Raw genomic sequence first — 11,210 nt, forward strand, 5'->3', positions numbered from 1 at the left:
GTTCTTTAGGTATTTCAGGCTCAAGATCTTAATATTTCATAATATTAAACGCAGAATACAGGATTCCTAAATTCTTTCCCATGGATGGAGAAGCCTGGTAGGCTACAGTCCACGGGGTCGCAAAGAGTCGGACACGACTGAGCAACTTCACTATACTATAAATTTTTTCCCAGCCTAAGAAAAAGGAAACTGACCTGAATAACATATAAATTCCTTTACAATTTTTTAATTTGACCATTTAAATCAGTGGAAAAGAGTCTGTGATTCGAAACTAATCTAGTTTAGGTCAGTGTCAAAAAATGACAGATGTTGACTGATATGGTTCCTGATTATGGCCTCAGGGTGTTCTGGAGGATTCCAAAGCTGTATAAATTCCAGAGGACAAGAATGTGTCTCATTTACACCAACTTTTATCCCCCTGTGTCTCCAAGACAGACCAGGTATTGTATGGTGCCCTATACAATAAATGTTGGTTCAGTGGTTCAGTTAATACATGAACAGGCCTGAAAATCCCCAGGTGCACCAAATATTTTCTAAAACTGAGCACACGCACGCGCACATATTTTCGTTTTCCAAACTCAGTGGGTGACTGTTTCCATGTTTAGATGCTTAGTAAAATGTAAATTCACTTAAACGTGCTACTAAATTGATAGTAACATGTTGCCATTTTGAAGTGCTTTTCCATCAATAAATGGCCATCTAATTTTAATGTAAAAATCTCAAAGATTCAAGCCCACTACTGTAAAAGACTGACATTCCTCCAAGGAACTTTCCAGGCAAGAATAGTGGAGTGGGTAGCCATTCCCTTCTCCAGGAGAAGAGAGAGATCTTCCCAACCCAGGGATCAAACTCTGGTCTCCTGCATTACAAGCAGATTCTTTACCATCAAAGCCATCTGGGAAGCCCTCAGAAGTCTCAGTTGTTTCCTTTTTCGGTCATCATTCCAAACAAATAAATATATGCCTCATTTTTCAGTTTTGACCAAATCTAGCTTAGATTTTTCCAACTTCGTCCAGAATCTGGATTACAACTCAAGCCCACTTTCCAGCACATTATAAATCACTACGCTAACAAATATATTAACACGCTTGTTAATATCGTCTTTTTTTTTCTTTTTTAATATCTTCTGAAATCATAAACGTGAAAAATACCACTGAAATAGTGTCTGCATTTATTTCAAAAGCCTCTCTTTAGTTAGTACAGGTTTGGTTACTAAATTTATTTAGCACATAAAAAGGTGAAGACCTTGTGAAGCTTGCAAGGTCGCAGAAAGTGTAAGCCATTTTCATTCTTTCAATAGTGAGTTGGGAAGTCCCTGCCTTAGGCACAAATTCCTCTGTGTCAGGGACCTTCACACTCAAAGGGTCAGCGTAGGGTGGGAGGGAGGGGGACGGCCCAGCAGCAGGAAACAATCGCACCTGTTGTGTCTGCAGGGGTTCCTGAGACTGCAGCTCAGATCACATTTCTGAAAAGCCAGGTTTCTGCAGAGCTGAATATTTAATACCATCAAGTACATAAAAGGATAGAGTATCTTTCCCCAGTTGCAAGTGAGAAATAATTGCCTTTGAACACTTTATCTAGCCTATGTATAGCAACAAGAAAAAAGAGATTTTTATCTCTAAAAATAAAGCTATAGTGAAAATGGCAGACCGAGTTTCAGGTACCTTTGGAACTAACTGCTTCTTTTATATATGTAAATGTATTTGCTCTCCAAGAAGGTTAAAAGTTGACAGCCATGCCATTCATGCAATCTAAATCTCCCCTCTCACGGTCCCGTGCTATTCCTTCCATAAGATAACACTGCTCCTTGGCACACCTGCCGGGGGGATAAGTAACTTTCAACTCTAGAATCCCATGACAGCCTAAAACCGCCATCCAACAGGTTCCTCTTCCTTCACTACACCTGAAGCTAACAGAAGCCAGCGCGGATGAACGTCTGCGCTCTTGAAAATTCAGGGCACAGGGAACTGTCAAAGTCGTCCCGCGGGGGTCCATAGCTGACAGGCAAGTTTTCCAGAAGGCTTTCTCCACCGCCTCTGAAGAGGGGGGCCCCCAGCCAAGGGACTGCCTAACAGCGACCTAAATAAACAATCGGGCGTGCGTAGGGCGAAGGAGGGGTATCCTTTCTTGGGGAAGGCAACTCTGTTCCTCGTCGTTCAGTCACCAAGCCGTGTCCGACTCTCTGCGACCCCACGGACTGCAGCACGCCAGGCTTCCCTGTCCTTCACCATCTCCTCTGGGAGTGTGCCCAAGTTTATGCCCACCGAGTGGGTGATGCCACCCTGGAGGCGCACAAACTTCTAGCCCAGGGAATCCGAGTCCAGAAGAAAGGTTCACAGGGAGAATGCTGTCCTCACCCAGGACCTGTGTGCAGGGAAATGCCCTTGGTGCTCCAGGCGGCACGAGGGGAGGGTAGAGGGGACCCGCTCCAAGGGCGCCTGGACCCCCACTCGCCCGGGAGAGAGTGGGGTGACCCGGGCGAAGATTGCTGGGGCTCGCCTACCTTGGAGGGCGCTCGGCGAGCGCGGGGTCCGGGCGCCGCTCCTCCCCTGGCTCGGCACCTCGGGTGGGTAGGGCGGGTCAGCTCCGCCAGGCTCGGTGGCTCCACCTCCGCTCCAGGGAGCTCCGCCCCGCACGGCCGGGCGCGCCCGGGGCAGAGTTGGGCGCCAGAGCGGCTCCGGGGCGGGGCCTGGGCTCCCCAGAGCCCCAACGCGCGCGCCCGGCTCCAGGCGCCCCGGGCTGCTTTGTGTGCGCCCCGGGGTGCCTTCTGTGCACCCCGACACTCAAGTCACCAACCCTGCGCACCGCTCAGTAATTGGGTTATTCTGTTGGGGGTGGGGGGTAGATAGTTCCTGCTGCTTTTTTTTTTTAAAAAAAGGTCCCGTTTAATCTCCAAGCTCATATACTTTTTGTTTTTTATACTTTGGCCACCTGATGCGAAGAACTGACTCCTTGGAAAAGACCCTAATGCTGGGAAAGATTGAAAGCCGGAAGAGAAGGGAACGACAGAGGATGAGATCTTTGGATTGCATCACCGACTCAGTGGACATGAGTTTGAGCAAGCTCTGGGAGTTGGTGATGGACAGGGAGGCCTGGCGTGCTGCAGTCCATGGGGTCGCAGAGTCGGACACGACTGAGTGACTGAACTGAAGACTATTTTGGAGTAAATTTAGATTTACCAAATTTGGAGGAGGAAATGGGAACCCATTCCAGTATTCTTGCCTGGAGAATCCCATGGACAGAGGAACCTGGCGGGCTATATAGTCCATAAGGTCACAGAGTCAGACACGACTGAGCAACTGACACACGTTAGATTTACCAAAAAGTTGCAGAGAGTACAGAATTCCCTAAACCTGCCTTGCTGGTGTCCCGTAGTAGTCGCGTCTTATATCACCATGGTACAGCTGTCAAAACTAAGAAATGAACATTGATCCGTCACTATTAACTAAACTCGACCTAGTGTAGATTTCACTACTTTTCTGCTGATCTAGTTTTCTTTCTGATCTTTCTGTTCCGGGATTGCCTTCAGGTCTCCACACTCCATTTCAGTGTTGTATCTCTTTAATCTCTTATCTGTGACAGTTTCTTGGTCTTCTCTGTTTTTTCTTAACTTTGACAGTCTTCAAAGATTTTGCTAAGCTGTTTTGTGGATGTCTATCATTTGGTCTCATTTGATGCTTTTCTCATGATTAGGCTATGGTCTGCCTGCAATGAAGGAGATCCCTGGGTCAGGAAGATCCCCTGGAGGCGGGCATGGCAACCCATTCCAATATTCTCGCCTGGAGAATCCTATGGACAGAGGAGCCTGGCAGATTACAGTCCATGGGATCACAAGGAGTCTGACAGGACTGAGCGGCTAAACACAGCACATGGGTTTGAGAGAGGGGACCACACAGGCAAAGTGTCCTGTCAGGGGCCACATGATAGCAGCAGGACTTATTACTGATGATGTTGACCTTCGTTGCTTGGTTGGAGAGCTGTCTGCCCTGTTTCTCCCAGGTAGTTACTATTTCTCTTTCATACTCTTTTTTTGGATGAAAGTCACTAAGTTCAACCCACACTCAGGGGAGGGTGGGGGTTGGGGAATGAAACTCCATCCTGGAAGGGAGAGTATCTGCTTTATTATTTGGAATTATTCTGTAAGGAAGATGTGTCCCTTCCCTCTTAAATATCTATCTATTCAATCATTTACTTACATCAGTATGAACTCATACGTGTTTATTTTATGTGCTTATGTGCTCAGTTGTGTCCGACTCTTTGCAACCTGGGGGATTGTAGCCTGCCAAGCTTCTCTGTCCATGGAATTCTCCAGACAAGAATATTGGAGTGGGTTTCCATTCCCTTCTCCAGGGGACCTTCTGATCCAGGGATTGAACTCATGTCTCTGGTGTCTCCTGCAGTACAGGTGAATTCTTTACCTGCTGAGCCATCAGGGAAGCCCCTGATGAATTGAATTATTTTTTGTTTCTCGAGTAGTTACAGGTTTGGCTGAAACACTTTCAGACTGGCTCCTGTATCCCTTTGAAAGTTCATAAACTTTTAGAGCTGGGAAGACAAAAAAAACTCACTAAATATTTGTTCTCCTCCTTTTCATGTAACATAAAACTGCAGCCCAAATCCCCCCAAATCTAAGGGCTTTTCAGGGTCTTCCTTGAAACCCTACAACTACTGATTCCTACTCCAGTAATAGGAAATTAAAAAAAAAAAAATCCCAACAGATTAATTTGTGGATTGGGACCCAATTAGAGAAGTGAAAGCTGAGAGTGCTTAGGTAAGTTTTGGTTAACCAGTCCATACAGTTCTATGAAACAGGTATATGTATATGATAAGTAGAGATAAATCATGTTCCAAAGATAGTCATGGATGTTTACTGCTGCTTTAAACACTGAAGAAAGCCAGCTATTGAGATGCTTTGTTATATTGGTTTGGCTGACTCATGTTTGCATTTGCAAGTTGATCCCGTAAACACAACACTTCCTTCTTCTGCGCTTGCGTCTGGCTCAGAATCTGATGCTGCCTGGCGTTCTGAGACCCTCTCACCTCTGCTCCTTTCCTTAACTCTTCTTGGGGAAGGTAATCTACTCCATTAGTCCAAGATTTTCCTGGTAGATACAGGATGGATGGCTCAGTGTCCAGCAGGACAGAGCGAACTGATTTTCTCAAAGTGACTAAACATAATCATGGCTAAGGGAAAATATCTTACGTTTCAGACCCACAGTGTTGTTCTTGTTGTTCAGTCGCGCAGTCGTGTCCGACTCTTCCCACTATATCCCAGGAGAAATGGACAAGATCGGAGGAGAAGGTGCGCTTTTTGTGCACTCTGCTGGGAGGAGACGTTAACTGAAAGTAACAATTCCAATCGGTATGAAACACGGAGTGTATTTCACAGTTCCTCAAATGCACTGGTCACTAGGTAATTTTAATATATCCTGTGTGGAGGGGAACGGGCAACCACTCCTTAACAGGAGTGTGGAGTTAGAAAATATTGGCAACCTACATAATGTAGTTCAGGAGAATCTATAAATCACCCATAAATGTAAAATGCCAGTGGTGTGTCTTAGAGGTTGGAAATTGGGGAAAGAGATCAAATGTGTATAGATTTCTTTTATCGCCTTAGCATTTGGCTGCTATTTTTATGACTGAGTACATACAAACCATTTTAAGTAGCCAAATAGGGACTTCCCTCATGGTCAAGTGGTTGGGAATCCTAGGGGACAAGGGTTTGATCCCTGGTCCAGGATTGCACATGCTGCAACTCAGCCCCTGCGCCCCAACTACTGAGCTTGTGCTCTAAAGCCCAGGCTCTCCGACGAGAGAAGCCATGGCAATAGAAGCCAGCACACCACAGCTTCGCCGCCGCTGGAGAACGCCCACATGCAGCACCGTTCAGTGTCGTTTATTTACATGTTCAGTGTCGTTTATTTATTTATGAGACATTTATTTATGTCTCAGTGCAGACATAAATAAATACATTTTCAAACCAATCAATAAATAGCCAAATATTCTAAAGCTTGTTTTCTTCACACTTTTCCTAAGAATATCTATTTTTCTTTTGGAGAGGAAGAGAGGGGAGAGGTGTCAACTGGCTTCACTTTGCATATATCATCATTAACCTCAAGTGTGGATGCTTCCCAGCGATCACAGGAACATCCCATACCTGTTTCTCTCCTCCCACATGACTGTTTCAAGTTTCCGCCTCTCTTCCCAGATTTCTAGCCAACAACTCCCCTCCAGCAGGCTCGGCAGATAACCTTCTTCTCTGCTGAGCTGATAAGAGCAAAGCATCTGAAGATAAACTCTATCTCCTCTAACCTGTTTGAAGTTTATTCCTCTAACTCCAAACTTCTAAATTGTTTTCAGACATGTTTTTCTCCATGGCACTAATTACTACTTGCACCTTGGTTAGAAAGTAAGAGAATTTTGTCGTTTTCATTTTTCTATCTCCATTGCCTAAAGCGGGTCCAGACTCACAGTAGCTTCACACTAACTGGAGGGAAGGTGGTAGTTTACTAACTGTGATGGAAGAATCCATAGGGGCTGCATGAGGGCGCCACGGGCCGAGGCAGGAAGCTGAGCAGAAGGCACTCTGGCCTCCACACCCCCTCCAAGCAGAGCGGCTCCAAACCTATCAGTCAGCTTGATAAGATTGTTCATATTTCTATAAAAGTATTAGTGTCGTGTATTATTTTGGAATGGCTTGGGTTGGTCTGATGGAGATAGTGTAGGAACCAAAGCATCTCCAAACCTGCGTCAGCGCCCTCCCTAAATAGGGACCATGAGGAGGAGGGCGTGGGGCCACGAAGAGGAGGGGCGTGGGGCCACGAGGAAGAGGGGCGCGGGGCCACGAGGAGGAGGGGCGCGGGGCCACGAGGAGGAGGGCGTGGGGCCACGAGGAGGAGGGCGTGGGGCCACGAGGAGGAGGGGCGCGGGGGCCACGAGGAGGAGGGGCGCGGGGGCCACGAGGAGGAGGGCGTGGGGCCACGAGGAGGAGGGGCGCGGGGCCACGAGGAGGAGGGCGTGGGGCCACGAGGAGGAGGGCGTGGGGCCACGAGGAGGAGGGGCGCAGGGGCCACGAGGAGGAGGGGCGCGGGGGCCACGAGGAGGAGGGCGTGGGGCCACGAGGAGGAGGGGCGCGGGGGCCACGAGGAGGAGGGCGTGGGGCCACGAGGAGGAGGGGCGCGGGGGCCACGAGGAAGAGGGGCGCGGGGCCACGAGGAGGAGGGCGTGGGGGCCACGAGGAGGAGGGGCGCGGGGGCCACGAGGAGGAGGGGCGCGGGGGCCACGAGGAGGAGGGGCGCGGGGGCCACGAGGAGGAGGGGCGCGGGGACCACGAGGAGGAGGGTGGGGGCAGAAGAAAGTGCAGCCTCCTCGCCCAGCACAGAGCACATTGTGGCCCAGGATGAAAGAGGGTCTGACTGTGATTCAAGCACCCATGTTCAGAGACTGTGCCATGTGACACTCAGCCACCAGGGTTTATATTGGAAATCACTGTTGTTTATTTCTGTTTGGAAGTTGTTTGCTAACAGGAAGAATTACATATACACATATATATTATATGTTTGTGTATGTGGTGGTTTAGTCGATAAGTCGTGTCTGACTCTTTCAACCCCATGGACTATATGTAGCCTATCAGTCTCCTCTCTCCATGGGACTTCCCAGGCAGGAATACTTGAGTGGGTTGCCATTTCCTTCTCCATGTATATGTGTATGTGTGTGTATATATATATATACACACATCCATATGTACATATCTATGTGTGTGTGTATATACATATACATGTGGGAAGATCCCCTGGAGAAGGAAATGGCAACCCACTCCAGTACTCTTGCCTAGAAAATCCCATGGATGGAGGAGCCTGGCAGGCTACCGTCCATGGGGTCTCAAAGAGTCGGACACGACTGAGCGACTTCACTTTCCCTTTCATGTGTGTGTACTCAGTTGTGTCTGATTCTTTGCAGCCCCATGGACTGTAGCCCCCAGACTCCTCTGTCCATGGAATTTTCCAGGCAAGAATGTTGGAGTGGGCTGCCACTTCCCAACCCAGGGATTGAACCCTTATCTCTTATGTCTCCTGCACTGACAGGCAGATTCTTTAGCACTAGCATCCCCTGGGAATCCCCATATGTGTGTATATATGATATATAAGATATATTTTTCATGCAAATTTTTACTATGTCATTCCAACCCCCCAATACGCACACATAATGCAATTCATTAAAAGAGGTAAAACAGTTCATTCCCTCCACATGAACCCCTGATGACAGCCTAAATCCCTCCCCAGCACAGAGGAGTCCTCTCCACACCCTCACCCCATCCTTTCTGCTGAGTCTCTTCCCACGTTGCTTGTTAGCAAGGTGGGGCAGCTTGTAGAGTTCCAAATTCCCTCTCATTTTTCATCCTCTTCCCTTCTGCTCTTGTTCCCTCAACATACATTTAGGCCTCAGAGATTACAAGGCCCTTTCCCCTTCTCTTAGTCTTAAAACTTCCTTCTCCCTTTATTTGTTGCACACAGGGAAACCTTCCCTGAACTCTCCAGCTTATCTTGGCCTTCCCAGTTAGGTCATCCCATAAAATGCTTGATATATTGCTTTTGCTACTGTGTCAGTTTCTTTGGCTACTGTGATGAATTACCACAAACTTGATTGCTTTAAAAAAAAATACACATATATTATTTTATAGTTCTGTAAATTAGAAGCCTGACGGAGTCCTCACTGGGCTGAAATCAGTATATCAACAGGGCTGTGTTCTTTCCGGAAGTTCTTGGGGATCATCTGTTCCTTTGCCTTTTCCACTCTTTTCGAAAAGCTGCCTGCATTTCTCAGCTTCTGGGCCCTTTCTTCATCTTCAAGACCAGCCCCATCTCTGGCTTTCAGTCTGAATTTCCCTCTTCCACTTATAAGGACCTTTGAGATTCCATTCAGCTCAATTAGATAGTTCAGGATAATCTCCCCATCTTAAGATCCTTAACTTTAAAACATCTACAAAGTAAAATAACGTATTTATGAGTCCCAGAGATTGGATATGGGCATTTTTTGAGGTCATGATTCTACTAATCACAGCCATGCTCCTAAATCACCTTATAATTCAAAGATTAATTAGAGTTCATCATTAAATGTCTCAGTTTCTAAAGGTATAAAATCAACAAGGCTTAGCACAGTCATGAAGGAGGCATGCTCCTGTCTCCTCTTTAGTGATGCCTCTGCCTGCCCTTCTCTCTGCTCCCTTTCCCATGACCGACCCCCACCCCCACCCCCACCATGCCGCCCCGAGGAGGACCTGAAGTCGGCAGATTTTCTAAGCTCTTCCCCTTACCCCATTCCTAAGTCTTCCTGGGCTTTCTAGGACTTGTTCGATGGAGAAGGGAATGCAAATGTGGAAATGAAGGCATTTGATCTTAACAAACTTGAAATCTCTGGACCCCCTGAGTCTTGCAGACTGAACTCTGAGCTAGGGAAAGTGAATGTTTAAATGTCTCTCACCAGCTTAGGACAACAATCCTTCTACTCCTTGTAAGCTGTCATGCTGTTTGTTTTTGCTAGTGTTTGTGCTCAGTCACTCAGTCATGTCTGACTCTGCAACCCCATGGACTGTAGTCTGCCAGGCTCTTCTGTCCATGGGATTTTCCAGGCAAGAATACTGGAGTGGGTTGCCATTTCCTTTTCTAGGGGATCTTCCTGGCCCAGGGATCTAACCCACGTCTCCTGCATTCGCAGGCGGGTTCTTTACCACTGTGCCATGTGGGAAGTCCTGCTATGCTGAGTGCTGGGGTCAGTTTTTATAATTTTAAATTTCAGTGAGTTTACACTTGACATGGATAAGTCACACATGGAATTACATAATAAATTAATATCGCCCCAGACAAATTATCACTGGGTAGCAGGAGAGCTAGTAAGTACTAGAAGACTAAGAGAGAAACAATGATTTTAGTTAGTGGCCAAGGGAAACCCTCAAGAGGAGGCAGGATTGGAAGTGGATGTTGAGTGTAAGTACTCTGTTACGCGGGGACAGCAAAGGAGTCCTCTGAGATGAGACAAACACAGAGACACAAAAGCAAGTAAATATTCAGGCAGATTTGGGACCTACCTGGTAGACCAGTCCAGCTGGACCACGGGACACTATTGGGAGGTAAATCAGAGAGGTGGAAACACACTGTGTGAAACAAACAAAAGTTCCAGGTAGTATATTTTTCTTGTTAATCTCTGCTAAGAGAGAAAAGAAAAAGTCACCATAGGAAATGAAACTCTGGTTGTTCTGAGTTCATGAATAAAACACTTAGCAAATATTTATGAACAATATATGACTGCCTGCTAGTATATACATGTCTGTCTAAACAGGTAGATATTTTTCTAAGACTCCTTTTGTATAAAAGATACAGAAACTGTGACATAACCAAGCTGATATTCCAAATATGTGTCTATTGGTTGAGCCATGGCACCAACCAATCAGAAAAGCTGTTGGTGGTGATAAGCTGGTATGGATGAACCAGTGCAGACCAGTGGTAGATCATCTCTAGACATCACTGCTTAAAACTACTGCTGCTTATTTAGCAAAACTAGATGTCCTTTCATTTTCTTTTAAAAAATATACCATTTCAAAGAATACAGCTTGGTATATTTTTTGAACTTAACAAACCATGGTTTTTATAACCTTTTTTGCCGTGATTATCACAATTCACTCTGCCTTAACAGTACTTAGAGTAATCAGTGTCACTTTCCTCTGTACTGTAAGGACAAAAAAACCACCCGCATCTCTAGAAAAGACCAGCTGAACTTCAGGAGATGTTTTCATATGCTGGGACGACCATCTAGAGTCTATTATAAGAACAGATGGTCAATTTGATTTTGGTAATCACTGGGGCTGCAGTTGGTGGATGTTATCTTTCCCTGATTGTTAAATGCTACTGCATAGCCATGGAGAAGGGAACGACAACCTGGTATTCTTGCCTGGAGAATTTCATGGACAGAGAGCCTGGAGAGCTATGGTCTGTGGGGTCGCAAAGAGTTGGACACAACTGAGCAACTCATGCACACACACATAGACACTAAACAGTTATTGTGATGTCTGCTGCTGCTGCTGCTAAGTCACCTCAGTCGTGTCCAACTCTGTGCGACCCCATAGACGGCAGCCCACCAGGCTGCCCCGTCCCTGGGATTCTCCAGGCAAGAACACTGGAGTGGGTTGCCATTTCCTTCTCCAATGCATGAAAGTG

General features: G+C 46.7%; 1 protein-coding gene across 3 annotated transcripts in view; it reads right to left on the reverse strand.

The window, feature by feature from the left end:
- CCDC68 (coiled-coil domain containing 68) overlaps positions 1-2,586 on the reverse strand; it is a 58,709-nt gene extending 56,123 nt beyond the window's left edge. For 2 of the 3 annotated variants that reach the window (XM_027525953.1, XM_027525952.1), the window contains exon 1: positions 2,504-2,586. The gene's annotated coding sequence lies outside the window, so the exon portion shown is untranslated. The remainder of the gene's footprint in view (positions 1-2,503) is intronic. The other variant, XM_027525954.1, reaches the window with a different exon arrangement.
- Between the last annotated feature and the right edge of the window lie 8,624 nt (positions 2,587-11,210).

Source organism: Bos indicus x Bos taurus, chromosome 24, assembly GCF_003369695.1.
Source record: "Bos indicus x Bos taurus breed Angus x Brahman F1 hybrid chromosome 24, Bos_hybrid_MaternalHap_v2.0, whole genome shotgun sequence".
NCBI lineage: Eukaryota > Metazoa > Chordata > Mammalia > Artiodactyla > Bovidae > Bos > Bos indicus x Bos taurus.